Source organism: Lepus europaeus, chromosome 11 (genome assembly GCF_033115175.1).
Source record: "Lepus europaeus isolate LE1 chromosome 11, mLepTim1.pri, whole genome shotgun sequence".
Lineage (NCBI taxonomy): Eukaryota > Metazoa > Chordata > Mammalia > Lagomorpha > Leporidae > Lepus > Lepus europaeus.
In genome coordinates, this window is record NC_084837.1 from 98,179,436 (window position 1) to 98,193,167 (window position 13,732).

Sequence of the window (13,732 nt, forward strand, 5' to 3'; positions counted from 1 at the left end):
GTTCCCTAATAAAAAACATTCAAAACAATAAAGTGCGTGGATATTATCAGGAATACACAAACACAGAGGCTGTAGCAATATCTGGGATTGAGTTAGCCAAAACACAACCGAATATTTCTGTATTCATCCAGTCATATCCGGACAAACTGGTGTGGAATTCGTATGCAATGGACCGAGAAAATCACAGTAAAAATGGTTTTGGAGAAAAGCAGTCTTTTCATTAGGCAAGTGCATAGAATATCATCGATACAGACAGACATATCGTGTTTGTTTGTCGCAGTTCCTCTAGTTTTCTCCCTAAAAAATACGAATGTGTAGCGCTGGTGTCTCTATGTGGAACCAATTAGTGATTCAAGTACAAAACTAAATGTTCCCTGATAAAAAACATTCAAAGCAATAAAGTCCATTGATAATATCCAGAAAACACTAACACAGAGGCTGTAGCAATAGCTGGGACTGAGTTAGCCAAAACAAATCCGGATAGTTTTTCAGTTTCATGCAGTCATATCCGGACAAACTGGTGTGGAATTCGTATGCAATGGACTGAGAAAATCACAGTAAAATGGTTTTGGAGAAAAGCAAAGTCTTTTCGTTAGGCAAGTGCATAAAATGTCTTCTATATAAAGAGAAATATCATGTTTGTTTGCCGCAGTTCCTCTAGCTTTCTCCCTAGAAAATACGAATGTGTAGAGCTGGTGTCTCCATGTGGAACCATTTACTGTATCCAAGCTCAAAATAAAATGTTCCACGATAAAAAACATTCAAAACAATAAAGTCCATTGATAATGTCCAGAAAACACAAACACAGAGGCTGCAGCAATATCAGGGATTGAGTTAGCCAAAATATAACCGGATATTTCCGATTTCATTCCATCATATCCATACAAACTGATGTAAATTCGTATGCAATGGTCCGAGAAAATCACAGTACAAACAGTTTGGGGAAAAGCAAAGTATTTACGTTAGCCAAGTGCATAAAATGTCATCTATACCAAAAGAACTATCATGTTTGTTTGTTCAGTTCCTCTAGCTTTCTCCCTAGAAATATGAATGTGTAGAGCTGGTGTCTCCACGTGGAACTAATTAGTGTTTCCAAGCACAAAATTAAATTTTCCCTGTTAAAAAACATTCACAACAATAAAGTCCATGGATAATATCAGGAATACACAAGGACAGAGGCTGCAGCAATAACTGGGATTCTGTTAGCCAAAACAAAACCGGATATTTCCGGTTTCATCCAGTCATATCCGGACAAACTGGTGTAGAATTCGTATGCAGTGGACCAAGAAAATCACAGTACAAATGGTTTTGGAGAAAAGCGAAGTCTTTTCATTAGGCAAGTTCATAAAATGTCATCTATACAAACAGAAGTATAATGTTTGTTTGCCGCAGTTCCTCCAGCTTTCTCCCTAGAAAATATGAATGTGTGGAGCTGGTGTCTCCATGATGAACCAATTAGTGTTTCAACGGTACAAAATTAAATGTTCCCTGATAAAAACATTCAAAACAATAAAGTCCGTGGATAATATCCGGAAAACACAAACACAAAGGCTGTAGCAATATATGGGATTGAGTTAGACAAAACAAATCCGGATATTTCCGGTTTCATCCAGTCATATCCGGACAAACTGCTGTGGAATTCGCATGCAATGGACCGAGAAAATCAGAGTACAAATGGTTTTGGAGAAAAGCAACGTATTTTCTTTAGGCAAGAGCATAAAACGTCATCTATACAAACAGAAATATCATGTTTGTTTGCCGCAGCTCCTCTAGCTTTCTACCTAGAAAACACGAATGTATACAGCTGGTGTCCCCATGATGAACCAAATAGTGTTCTACGGTACAAAATGAAATATTCCCTGATAAAAACATTCAAAACATTAAAGCCCATCGATAATATCCAGAAAACACAAACACAGAAGCTATCACAATAGTTCTGATTGAGTTTGCCAAAACACAACCGGATATTTCTGGTTTCATCCAGTCATATCTAGAAAAACTGGTGTGGAATTCATATGCAACGGGCTGAGAAAATCAGAATAAAATGGTTTTGAAGTTTTTTCGTTAAGCAAGTGCACAAACACAGAGTCTTTCACAATATTTCGGATTGAGATAGCTAAAACACAACCGAATATTTCCGGGTTCATCCATTCATATCCGGACAGAGTGGTGTGGAATTCGTATGCAATGGACCGAGAAAATCACAGTACAAATGGTTTTGGAGAAAAGCAAAGTCTTTTCGTTAGGCAAGTGCATAAAATGTCATCGATACAAACAGAAATATCAGGTTTGTTTGCCGCAGTTCCTCTAGCTTTCTCCCTAGAAAATACGAATGTGTAGAGCTGGTACCCCCATGATGAACCCATTATTGTTTCTACGGTACAAAATTAAATGTTCCCTGATAAATACATTCAAAACAATACAGTCCATCGATAATATCCAGAAAACACAAACACAGAGGCATTCACAATGTTTCGGACTGAGTTAGCCAAAACACAACCGGATATTTCTGGTTTCATCCAGTGATATCCGGACAAACTGGTGTGGAATTCGTATGCAATGGACCGAGAAAATCACAGTAAAAATAGTTTTGGAGAAAAGCAAAGGCTTTTCGTTAGGCAAGTGCATAAAATGTCATCTACACAAACAGAAATATCATGTTTGTTTGTTGCAGTTCCTCTATCTTTCTCCCTAGAAAATACAAATGTGTATAGCTGGTGTCTCCATGTGGAACCAATTACTGCACCCAAGTTCAAAATAAAATGTCTCCCGATAAAAAACATTCAAAACAATAAACTCTGTTCATAATATCCAGAAAACACAAAAACAGAAGCTGTAGTAATATTTGGGGTTGAGTTAGCGAAAAAACAACCGGATATTTCCAGTTTCATCCAGTTGTATCCGGACAAAGTGGTGTGGAATTCGTATGTAGTGGACCGGGAAAATCACCATAAAAAAAGTTTTGGAGAAAAGCAAAGTCTTTTCGTTAGGCAAGTGCATAAAATGTCATCGATACAGACAGACATATCGTGTTTGTTTGCCGCAGTTCCTCTAGCTTTCTCCCTAGAAAATACGAATGTGTAGAGCTGGTGTCTCCATGTGGAACCATTTACTGTATCCAAGCTCTAAATAAAATGTTCCCCGATAAAACACATTCAAAACAATAAAGTCCGTGGATAATATCCAGAAAACACAAACACAGAGGCTGTAGCAATATCTGGGATTGAGTTAGCCAAAACACAACCGGATATTTGCGGTTTCATCCAGTCATATCTGGACAAACTGGTGTGGAATTCGTATGCAATGGACGGAGAAAATCACAGTACAAATGGTTTTTGAGAAAAGCAAATTCTTTTCATTAGGTAAGTGCATAGAATGGCATCTATACAAACAGAAATATCATGTTTGTTTGCAGCAGTTCCTCTAGCTTTCTCCCTAGAAAATACGAATGTGTGGATCTGGTGTCCCCATGTGGAACCAATTAGTGTTTCCCAGCACAAAATTAAATGTTCCCCGATAAAAACATATATCTGAGATACAGCAAGCCAAAACACAACCATTTATTTCTGGTTTCATCCAGTCGTATCTGGAAAAAGTGGTGTGGAATTCGTATGAAATGGACCCAGAAAATCACAGTAAAAATGGTTTTGGAGAAAAGCAAAGTCTTTTCGTTAGGCAAGTGCATAAAATGTCATCTATACAAACAGAAATATCATGTTTGTTTGCCGCAGTTCCTCTAGCTTTCCCTAGAAAATACGAATGTGAAGAGCTTTTGTCTCCATGTGGAACCAATAAGTGTTTCTACGGTACAAAATTAAATGTTCCCTGACAAAAATTATCAAAACAATAAAGTCCGTCGATAATATCCAGAAATCACAAACACAGAGGCTGAACCAATATCTGGGATGGAGTTAGCCAAAACACAGCTGGATATTTCTGGTTTCATCCATCCATTTCCAGACAAAGTGGTGTGGAATTAATAGGTAATGGACCGAGAAAATAACATAAAAATGGTTTTGGAGAAAAGCAAAGTCTTTTAATTAGGCAAGTGCATAAAATATCATCTATACAAACAGAAATATCATGTTTGTTTGCCCTAGTTCCTCTACCTTTCTCCCTAGAAAATACGAATGTGTAGAGCTTGTGTCTCCATGTGGAACCAATTAGTGTTTCTAAGGTACAAATTTAAAAGTTCCCTGATAAAAACCATTCAAAACAATAAACTCCATCAATAATATTCTGAAAACAGAAACACAGAGGCTGTAGCAATATCTGTAATGGAGTTAGCCAAAAAAAAAAAAACCGGATATTTCTGGTTTCATCCAGTAATATCCAGAAAAAGTGGGGTGTAATTCGTATGCAATGGACCCAGAAAATAACAGTAAAAATGGTTTTGGAGAAAAGCAAAGTCTTTTCGTTAGACAAGTGCAAAAAATTTCATGTATACAAACAGAAATATCATGTCATATCTCGACAAACAGGTGTGGAATTCGTATGTAATGGACTGAGAAAAGCACAGTAACAATGGTTTTGGAGAAAAGCAAAGTCTTTTTTGTTAGGCAAGTGCATAAAATGTCATCGATACAAACAGAAATATGTTTGTTTGCCGCAGTTCCTCCAGCTTTCTCCTTAGAAAATACAAATGTGTGGAGCTGGTGTCCCCATGATGAACCAATTAGTGTTTCTACGATACAAAATTAAATGTTCCCTGATAAAAACAATTAAAACAATAAAGTCCATCGATAATATCCAGAAAACTCAAATACAAAAGCTTTCACAATATTTTGGATTGAGTTAGCCAAAAGAAATCCAGATATTTTTCGTTTCATCCAGTCATATCCGGACAAACTGGTGTGAAATTCATTTGCAATGGAACGAGGAAATCACAGTAAAAATTGTTTTGGAGATAAGCAAAGTCTTTTTGTTAGACAAGTGCATAAAATGTCATCTATACAAACAGAAATATCATGTTTGTTTGTCGCAGTTCCTCTAGCTTTCTCCCTAGAAAATACGAATGTGTAGCGCTGGTGTCTCCATGTGGAACCAGTTAGTGATTCCAAGCACAAAATTAAATGTTCCCTGAAAAAAAAACATTCAAAACAATAAAGTCCATGGATAATATGAGGAATGCACAAACACAGAGGCTGTGGTAATATCTGAGATTGAGTTAGCCAAAACAAAACCCGATATTTCCAGTTTCATGCAGTTATACCTGGACAAACTGGTGTGGAATTCATATGCAATGCACTGAGAAATCACTGTAAAAATGGTTCTGCAGAAAAGCAAAGTCTTTTCGTTAGGCAAGTGCATAAATTGTCATCTATAGAAACAGAAATATCATGTTTCTTTGCCGCAGTTCCTCTAGCTTTCTCCCTAGAAAATACGAGTATATAGCGCTCGTGTCTCCGTGAGGAACCAATTACTGTATTCAAGCTCAAAAGAAAATCCTTACAAAAACATAGGCTTTCACAATACTTCGGATTGAGTTAGCCAAAACACAACTGGATATGTCTGGTTTCATCCAGTCATATCCGCACAAACTGGTCTGGAATTCCTATGCAATGGACCGAGAAAATCACAGTAAAAATGGTTTTGAAGAAAGGTAAAGGCTTTTCATTAGGCAAGTGCATAAAATGTCATAGATACAAACAGAAATATGTTTGTTTGCTGCAGTTCCTCTAGCTTTCTCCTTAGAAAATACGAATGTGTAGAGCTGGTGTCTCCATGTGGAACCAATTAGTATTTCTACGATACAAAATAAAATGTTCCCTGATAAAAACAATTAAAACAATAAAGTCCATCGATAATATCCTGAAAACTCAAATACAAAAGCTTTCACAATATTTCGGATTGAGTTAGCCAAAACAAATCCAGAGATTTCTGGTTTCATCCAGTCATATAAGGACAAACTGGTGTGAAATTCGTTTGCAATGGAACGAGGAAATCACAGTAAAAATGGTTTTGGAGAAAAGCAAAGTCTTTTTGTTAGGCAAGTGCATAAAATGTCATCTATACAAACAGAAATATCATGTTTGTTTGCCGCAGTTCCTCTAGCTTTCTCCCTAGAAAATACGAATGTGTAGCACTGGTGTCTCCATGTGGAACCAGTTAGTGATTCCAAGCCCAAAATTAAATGTTCCCTGATAAAAAAACATTGAAAACAATAAAGTCCATGGATAATATGAGGAATGCACAAACACAGAGGCTGTGGCAATATCTGAGATTGCTTAGCCAAAACAAAACCCGATATTTCCAGTTTCATGCAGTTATACCCGGACAAACTGGTGTGGAATTCATATGCAATGCACTGAGAAAACACTGTAAAAATGGTTCTGCAGAAAAGCAAAGTCTTTTCGTTAGGCAAGTGCATAAATTGTCATCTATAGAAACAGAAATATCATGTTTCTTTGCCGCAGTTCCTCTAGCTTTCTTCCTAGAAAATATGAGTATGTAGAGCTCGTGTCTCCATGAGGAACCGATTACTGTATCCAAGCTCAAAAGAAAATGCTTACAAAAACATGGGCTTTCACAATACTTCGGATTGAGTTAGCCAAAACACAACCGGATATTTCCGGTTTCATCCAGTCATATCCGGTAAACTGGTGTGGAATTCGTATGAAATGGTCCGAGAAAATCACAGTAAAATGGTTTTGGAGAAAAGCAAAGTCTTTTCGATAGGCAAGTTCATAAAATGTCATCTATACAAACTGAAATATGATGTTTCTTTGCCGCAGTTCCTCTATCTTTCTCCCTAGAAAATACGAATGTGTAGAGCTAGTGTCCCCATGATGAACCAATTAGTGTTTCTACGGTAAAAAATTGAATGTTCCCTGATAAAATCATTCAAAACAATAAAGTCCATGGATAATATCCAGAAAACACAAACACAGAGGCTTTCACAATATTTCAGGTTCAGTTAGCCAAAACACAACCGTATATTTCTTGTTTCATCCAGTCATATCCGGACAAAGTGGTGTGGAAGTCGTATACAATGGACCAAGAAAATCAGAGTAAAAATGGTTTTGGAGAAAAGCAAAGTCTTTTCATTAGGCAAGTAGACAAAATGTCATCTATAAAAACAGAAATATCATGTTTGTTTTGTGGAAGTTCCTCTAGCTTTCTCCCTAGAAAATATGAATGTGTAGTGCTGGTGTCTCCATGTGGAACCAATCAGTGATTCCAAGCAAAAAATTAAATGTTCCCTGATAAAAAACATTCAAAACAGTAAAGTCCATCGATAATATCAGGAATACACAAACACAGAGGCTGCAGCAATATCTGGGATTGAGTTAGCCAAAACATAATCAGATATTTCCGGTTTCATCCAGTCATATCTGGACAAACTGGTGTGGAATTTGTATGCAATGGACCGAGAAAATCACAGTACAAATGGTTTTGGAGAAAAGCAAAGTCTTTTCGTTAGGCAAGTGCATAAAATGTCATCGATACAAACAGAAATATTCTGTTTGTTTGTCGCAGTTCCTCTTCCTTTCTCCCTAGAAAATACGAATATGTAGAGCTGGTGTATCCATGTGGAAGCAATTACTGTATCCAAGCTCAGAATAAAATGTTCCCCGATAAAAAACATTAAAAAAAATAAAGTCTATTGATAATATCCAGAAAACACACACAGTGGCTGTAGCAATATCAGCGATTGAGTTAGCCAAAACAAAACCAGATATTTCCAGTTTCATCCAGTCATATCTGGACAAACTTGTGTGGAATTTGTATGCAATGGACCGAGAAAATCACAGTAAAAATGGTTTTGAAGAAAAGCAAAGTCTTTTCGTTTGGAAAGTGCATAAAATGTCATCTATACAAACAGAAATATCATGTTTGTTTGCCGTAGTTCTTCTAGCTTTCTCCCTAGAAAATACGAATGTGTAGAGCTGGTGTCCCCATGATGAACCAATTAGTGTTTCTACGGTACAAAATGAAATGTTCCCTGATAAAAACATTCAAAACAGAGAGAGCGGCAAGATGGTGGAATAGGAAGTGATCACATTGATAGTTCGGAAACACACAAGTTAATAACAGTGGAGTTACTGCAGGGTCAAGGAAGAGTAGGGGAAGAAACAGCAGAGGAAACTCTTCTGGAACTAGTGATTCACAGTGGACCTGCGTGGAGAGCGTGGGAGCCCAGGTTCGGAACACCAGCGGCAGAATCAACGCACCAGTGCTGGAACGCGAGGTGAGCCGAACCTTAATAGCCCGAGACACCAGCGGGCAAGCAGAAAGAGGAGACTAGAGGGAATGAGGCTTGAAACTCCGTGGGGAAAAGTTCACCAGGCTAACTAGAAGAGAGAGAGGAAAAAAAAAAAAAGTGACCGATACGGACACGAGTTTCTCTCTCTCCACTCACCCCTCAAAGGCTAACAAGACAAAGAGCAGTCCCCATTTTGGACATACGTCATAAGCAGGGCGACCTCGGGTCTGCGCTGGCCCTGAGCCTAGCAGAGAAGCCTGACTCTGGGGGGAGGGGTGAAATAACAGGAGATTGGCATCTGGCTTGGCAACCCAGTGGGAGACTGCAGGAGAGTTGAGCCCACACTGAGGGCAGCAGAGATTCCCTGTGTGGTTCTTGGGAAAGAGCTTCTGATTTCTGGCTCCTGTGGGTATATCATTCACCTGCTAACTACCTCCAATTACGTTCAGCTGTGTGGAATTACTTCCCTTTTGAATCAAAAAAAAAAAAAGAAAGAAAGATTTACCACGCCTAACCTGGGAGTGTCCTCTTTGACACACCCTCAACCCTGAGGAAGAAACACAGCTCTCAGGCCACACTCATTTCAACCCTCTAAGGCTCCACCGAAAGCAGGCAGTCCACTTAATATAGAGCCATAGTGTAACAAGAAAAAACACCACAGTGAAGAAACCAAATATCTCCAACATGCCAAACAACAAACGCAAAAACCAAGGTAACAAGAACAAGGAAGACACTATGACGCTCCCAAATGAAAAAGACACCCCAATTCAAGATTATGAAGATGATGAGATAGAAGAAATGCAAGAAGCGGATCTGAAAAAATTGATAAGAACATTAAGAAGTTCTCAAAAACAAATTCTTGAACTACAGAAATCCTTAATGGACAAGATAGAAAATCTCTCCCATGAAAATGAAATATTAAGGAGGAATCAAAATGAAATGAAACAACTAGTAGAACAGGAAACTGAGATAGTGACAAAAAACCACAATGAAATGAAGAACTCAATAGATCAAATGGCAAACATATTAGAGAGCCTTAAAAACAGAATGGGTGAAGCAGAAGAGAGAATATCAGACTTAGAAGACAGAGAACAGGAAAGGAAACAGGCAAACGAAAGAAAAGAAGAGGAACTTAGAAATCTAAAAAATATTGTCGGGAATCTACAGGATACTATTAAAAAACCTAACATCCGGGTTCTAGGAGTTCCTGAAGGCATGGAGAAGGAGAAAGGATTAGAAGGCATTTTCAGTGAGATACTAGCAGAAAATTTCCCAGGTTTGGAGAAGGAAAGAGGCATCTTAGTACAGGAAGCTCATAGAACCCCTAATAAACATGATCAAAAGAGATCCTCGCCACGACATGTTGTAATCAAACTCACCACAGTGAAACATAAAGAAAAGATTCTAAAAGGTGCAAGAGAGAAACGTCAGATTACTCTTAGAGGATCTCCAATTAGACTCACAGCAGACTTCTCATCAGAAACCCTACAAGCTAGAAGGGAATGGCGAGACATAGCCCAGGTACTAAGAGAGAAAAACTGTCAGCCCAGAATATTATATCCTGCAAAGCTCTCATTTGTGAATGAAGGTGAAATTAAGACTTTTCATAGCAAACAGAACCTGAAAGAATTTGTCGCCACTCATCCAGCCCTGCAAAAGATGCTTAAAGATGTGTTACACACAGAAACACAGAAACATGGTCATCAATATGAAAGAAGGTAAAGGAAGGAAACCTCACAGCAAAAGATCACAGGAAGCTCAATTTCTATTTGACATAGAATTAAACTCTGATGCTCTGTTAGAGCAATGTGTTATAGTAATCTATTATGTTCTCTTGATGTCTGTTCAATTCTAATTGTTCAAAAACAGCTGAATTTTTATTAAGAGCTATGGGTTATTTAAATATGTGCTTCTTTTCAAAGATTTGAATAATCACCTTGTAACAATGATCAAATTTGGTCTATGTTATGTCATGAGTTTAAGGAATCTTATTTCAACCAGATATTTTGGATTTTGAGCCTTCTTGGCATTCTTGACGGGCATTCAAAAAATGAAAGTTCCAAACAATCTGGACTCTAAAATTTCCAGTAAATCTTGGACTTTGGTTTTTCCAGTTTGGGCCCAACTGAAAAAAAATCGAAGGACCTATGTCTCTCATCTTATAGAGACACCAACTAATCAGGCTATTTGGATTATATTAGAAGGACTGTCAAGATGTGACATGGTACCAAATTTTAAGTTTCTATAATGGAAAATGCTATTAATACAAATGATTGAGAATTAAAAAGTCTAATGATCTTGTGTTACTAGACATGATAGTTATCTTAATGAGAAAGCCCCAGAGGCCTAAAGGGTTAAATACTTGTAAAATCCTGCAGGTGCTTTCAAAAATACTGTCAAGTAAGCAAGTGCTTCTTGTTGGTTGATGAGTTTATAATTTTAAACATGGCGACTTAAAGTTTTTTGTCATCCACAGTTATATATGATTTGCTGCTCATAAAACTAAAGCCTTGTTGGTTCTGTGTTTAGCTGTCCTCCTATAGGTTCCTATGGACTTTTTCCAGCCACTTCTATTGTATTCAGTACTTTGGGATGGCTCTGTAAACAGATGAAGCCAATAATGTATTGACAGTACCAACTGAGAGAAAGTATGGTTAACTGAGGTTACTAAAAACAAAAAGCAATTCAAATCAATTGGCAATTTACAAAAAGAGTTAAAGATTTTAAAAGCTATTATTAAAATTGCTATATTGGACTACTATGCTATGTTATATGTGTGTACATATTGTATGTCCACATGGGGAAATTTTATTAAGAGTTTTATTTTAAATGACTTATAGATAAGATTGTCCATAAATTTAAGCTGCTAAAATCAATCAAAGATACATTTGAATTTGTGTGACGTGAATCTGTGTATCATATGTTTTAAACTTGTTGGTAGAAAGAAACTAAAAGCATTTTAGATGAATGTGCTTAAGTTTACTGGTTAAACAAACTACACCATGTTAGATATTTAAGAGGTGTTTTCAAATATATGATTCTTAAAATTTATAGAAGGCATTGGACTTTATGGTAAATGTTTTCTTAAGTTGTTATCTAATGGTTGAAACTGCTAAGTATTCATGTGATATTGCTAATGTCAGCAAGTGATCTAGGACTTGCTCCCTCATTTCTCTATTCTAAGCCCAACTTGTTCTTTCATTTCTCTATTCTCAAGGTAGGAAACTAATTCTATTATGAAGGAATCTGTAGGATGCACAATTTCATCTTTAGACCTTATAAAAGAGATGGCTAACATTTTTCTGTAATAGCATAGCCAAAATAAGAACTTAAATAATAATCTCATAGCTAGATTTACTTCGCCATCAGTGAAGTATACAGTAAGTAGAAAAAAAACCTCCCTTTCAGACCAAAGGGAAAGAAAGTTTTAAAGTGAGAATATAATTTTCCTCATGGGCATTGTCTACCTTAGAAAAACTACTACAGAACATGCCTGTGACTATAGACTTGTAGTTCAGGCCACCGAAGATTAGAGATGGGACTTGACTTGCATCCTCTGGTCTGCTTTAACACAAACCAGGAGGAAAAGAAAGCTAGGCATCAGAAGCAATGGGTGGCAGGCATATAAATGGCTGATCCGTACAGTGATCTGCCCTCAAGGAGACCCAACAGGCCAGTCCAATGCAGTGGCTTTCAAGGTGGTAAGCCTGGGCTTCAGCAGAAATCAGCTTGTGAAGAGCCCTGGCAGCTCTGCCAAGAGTTGGATCACTGGAAATGGACCTGCCCTGGAGAACTTATTGGCTCTAAGCTGAAAAGCCCTTCACTCAGCCCAACTTCCAAAGTGACTACTGCAGCAGAGGGGACAGCCAAGTAGGGTCAGCAACATTGAAGGCAGAACTGTAAATTTCCTGTTAGAGATGCCACCTGCCTTTACCTGGCCAGCTCTCCTCCCAGGCCAGCCAAGTAATGAAAGTCAACAGAGTGCCTTCCCCTAGGAGGTTCACACCTCCCTTAGGATATACCCCAAGTGAAGAGATAGATAGGTCTGGGCCTCTTAACTTACAAGGCCTAAAGCCCACCAGATTATTATCAAGCCCCTTCTATCAGGTTCTACTTGCCTCTCAATCAGAAAACTTAATTGTAGCTTAGACAGCACCTTTCTTAGCTCCTCTAATAATGACTCTGTCCTTTGTTCTAGACGCTGTCTAGCGTACTTGGGCCTCATTCCTTTGTAATCATAACCTCTACTCTACTACCAATGGCTCTACTCCCAACCTGTGTGTACTGATGGTCCTCTTCCCCACTTAATGCTGTATAATTGTTCAAACCTGGTTAATACCACTCTTAGGATCATTGGTTACTATCCTCACCCTGTCTTTTATGACCTTGTCTAAATATGATCAGAGTTGGCAAACTTAGAAGGCTTCCATAGCCTTGGCAACACATGACGACACCGTAGGGTGGTTACTGGCACCATAAACTAGAGTGTCAATTTGTTGGGTTAACAACAGGAGTCACTGTGCACTTGCTCCTCATGTGGGATCTCTGTCCATAATGTGCTGTACATTTTGATTTAATGCTATAACTACTTCTCAAACAGTATGTTTCACTTTGTGTTTCTATGTGGGTGCAAACTGATGAAAACTTTATACTAAATTGATCTTCAGTATATAAAGCGAATTGCAAATGAATCTTGATGTGAATGGAAGGGGAGAGGGAGCGGGAGAGGGGAGGGTTGTGGGTGGGAGGGAAGTTATGGGAAGGGGAAGGCATTGTAATCCATAAACTATGCAATGGACTGAGAAAATCACAGAAAAAATGGTTTTGGAGAAAAGCAAATTCTTTTCGTTAGGGAAGTGCATAAAATGTCATCTATACAAACAGAAATATCATGTTTGTTTGCCGCAGTTCCTCAAGCTTTCTCCGTGCAAAATACGAATGTGTAGAGCTGGTGTCTCCATGTGGAATCAACTAGTGTATCCCAGCACAAAATTAAATGTTCCCTGATAAAAACATTCAAAACAATAAAGTCCATTGATAATATCCAGAAAACACAAACACAGAGGCTGTAGCAATATCTGGGATTGAGTTAGCCATAACACAACTGGATATTTCTGGTTTCATCCAGTCATATCCGGACAAAGTGGGGTAGAATTCTTCTGCTATGGACCAAGAAAATCACAGTAAAAATGGTTTTGGAGAAAAGCAAAGTCTTTTGTTAGGCAAGAGCATAAAATGTCATCTATACAAACAGAAATATCGTGTTTGTTTGCCGCAGTTCCTCTCACTTTCTCCCTAGAAAATACGAATGTGTAGAGCTGGTACTCCATGTGCAACCAATTAGTGTTTCCCAGCACAAAATTAAATGTTCGCTGATAAACATATTAAAAACAATAAAGTCCATTGATAATATCCAGAACACTCAGACACTGAGTCTGTAGCAATATCTAGGATATAGTAAGCCACAGCACAACCGGATATTTCTGGTTTCATCCAGTCATATCCGGACAAAATGGTGTGGAATTT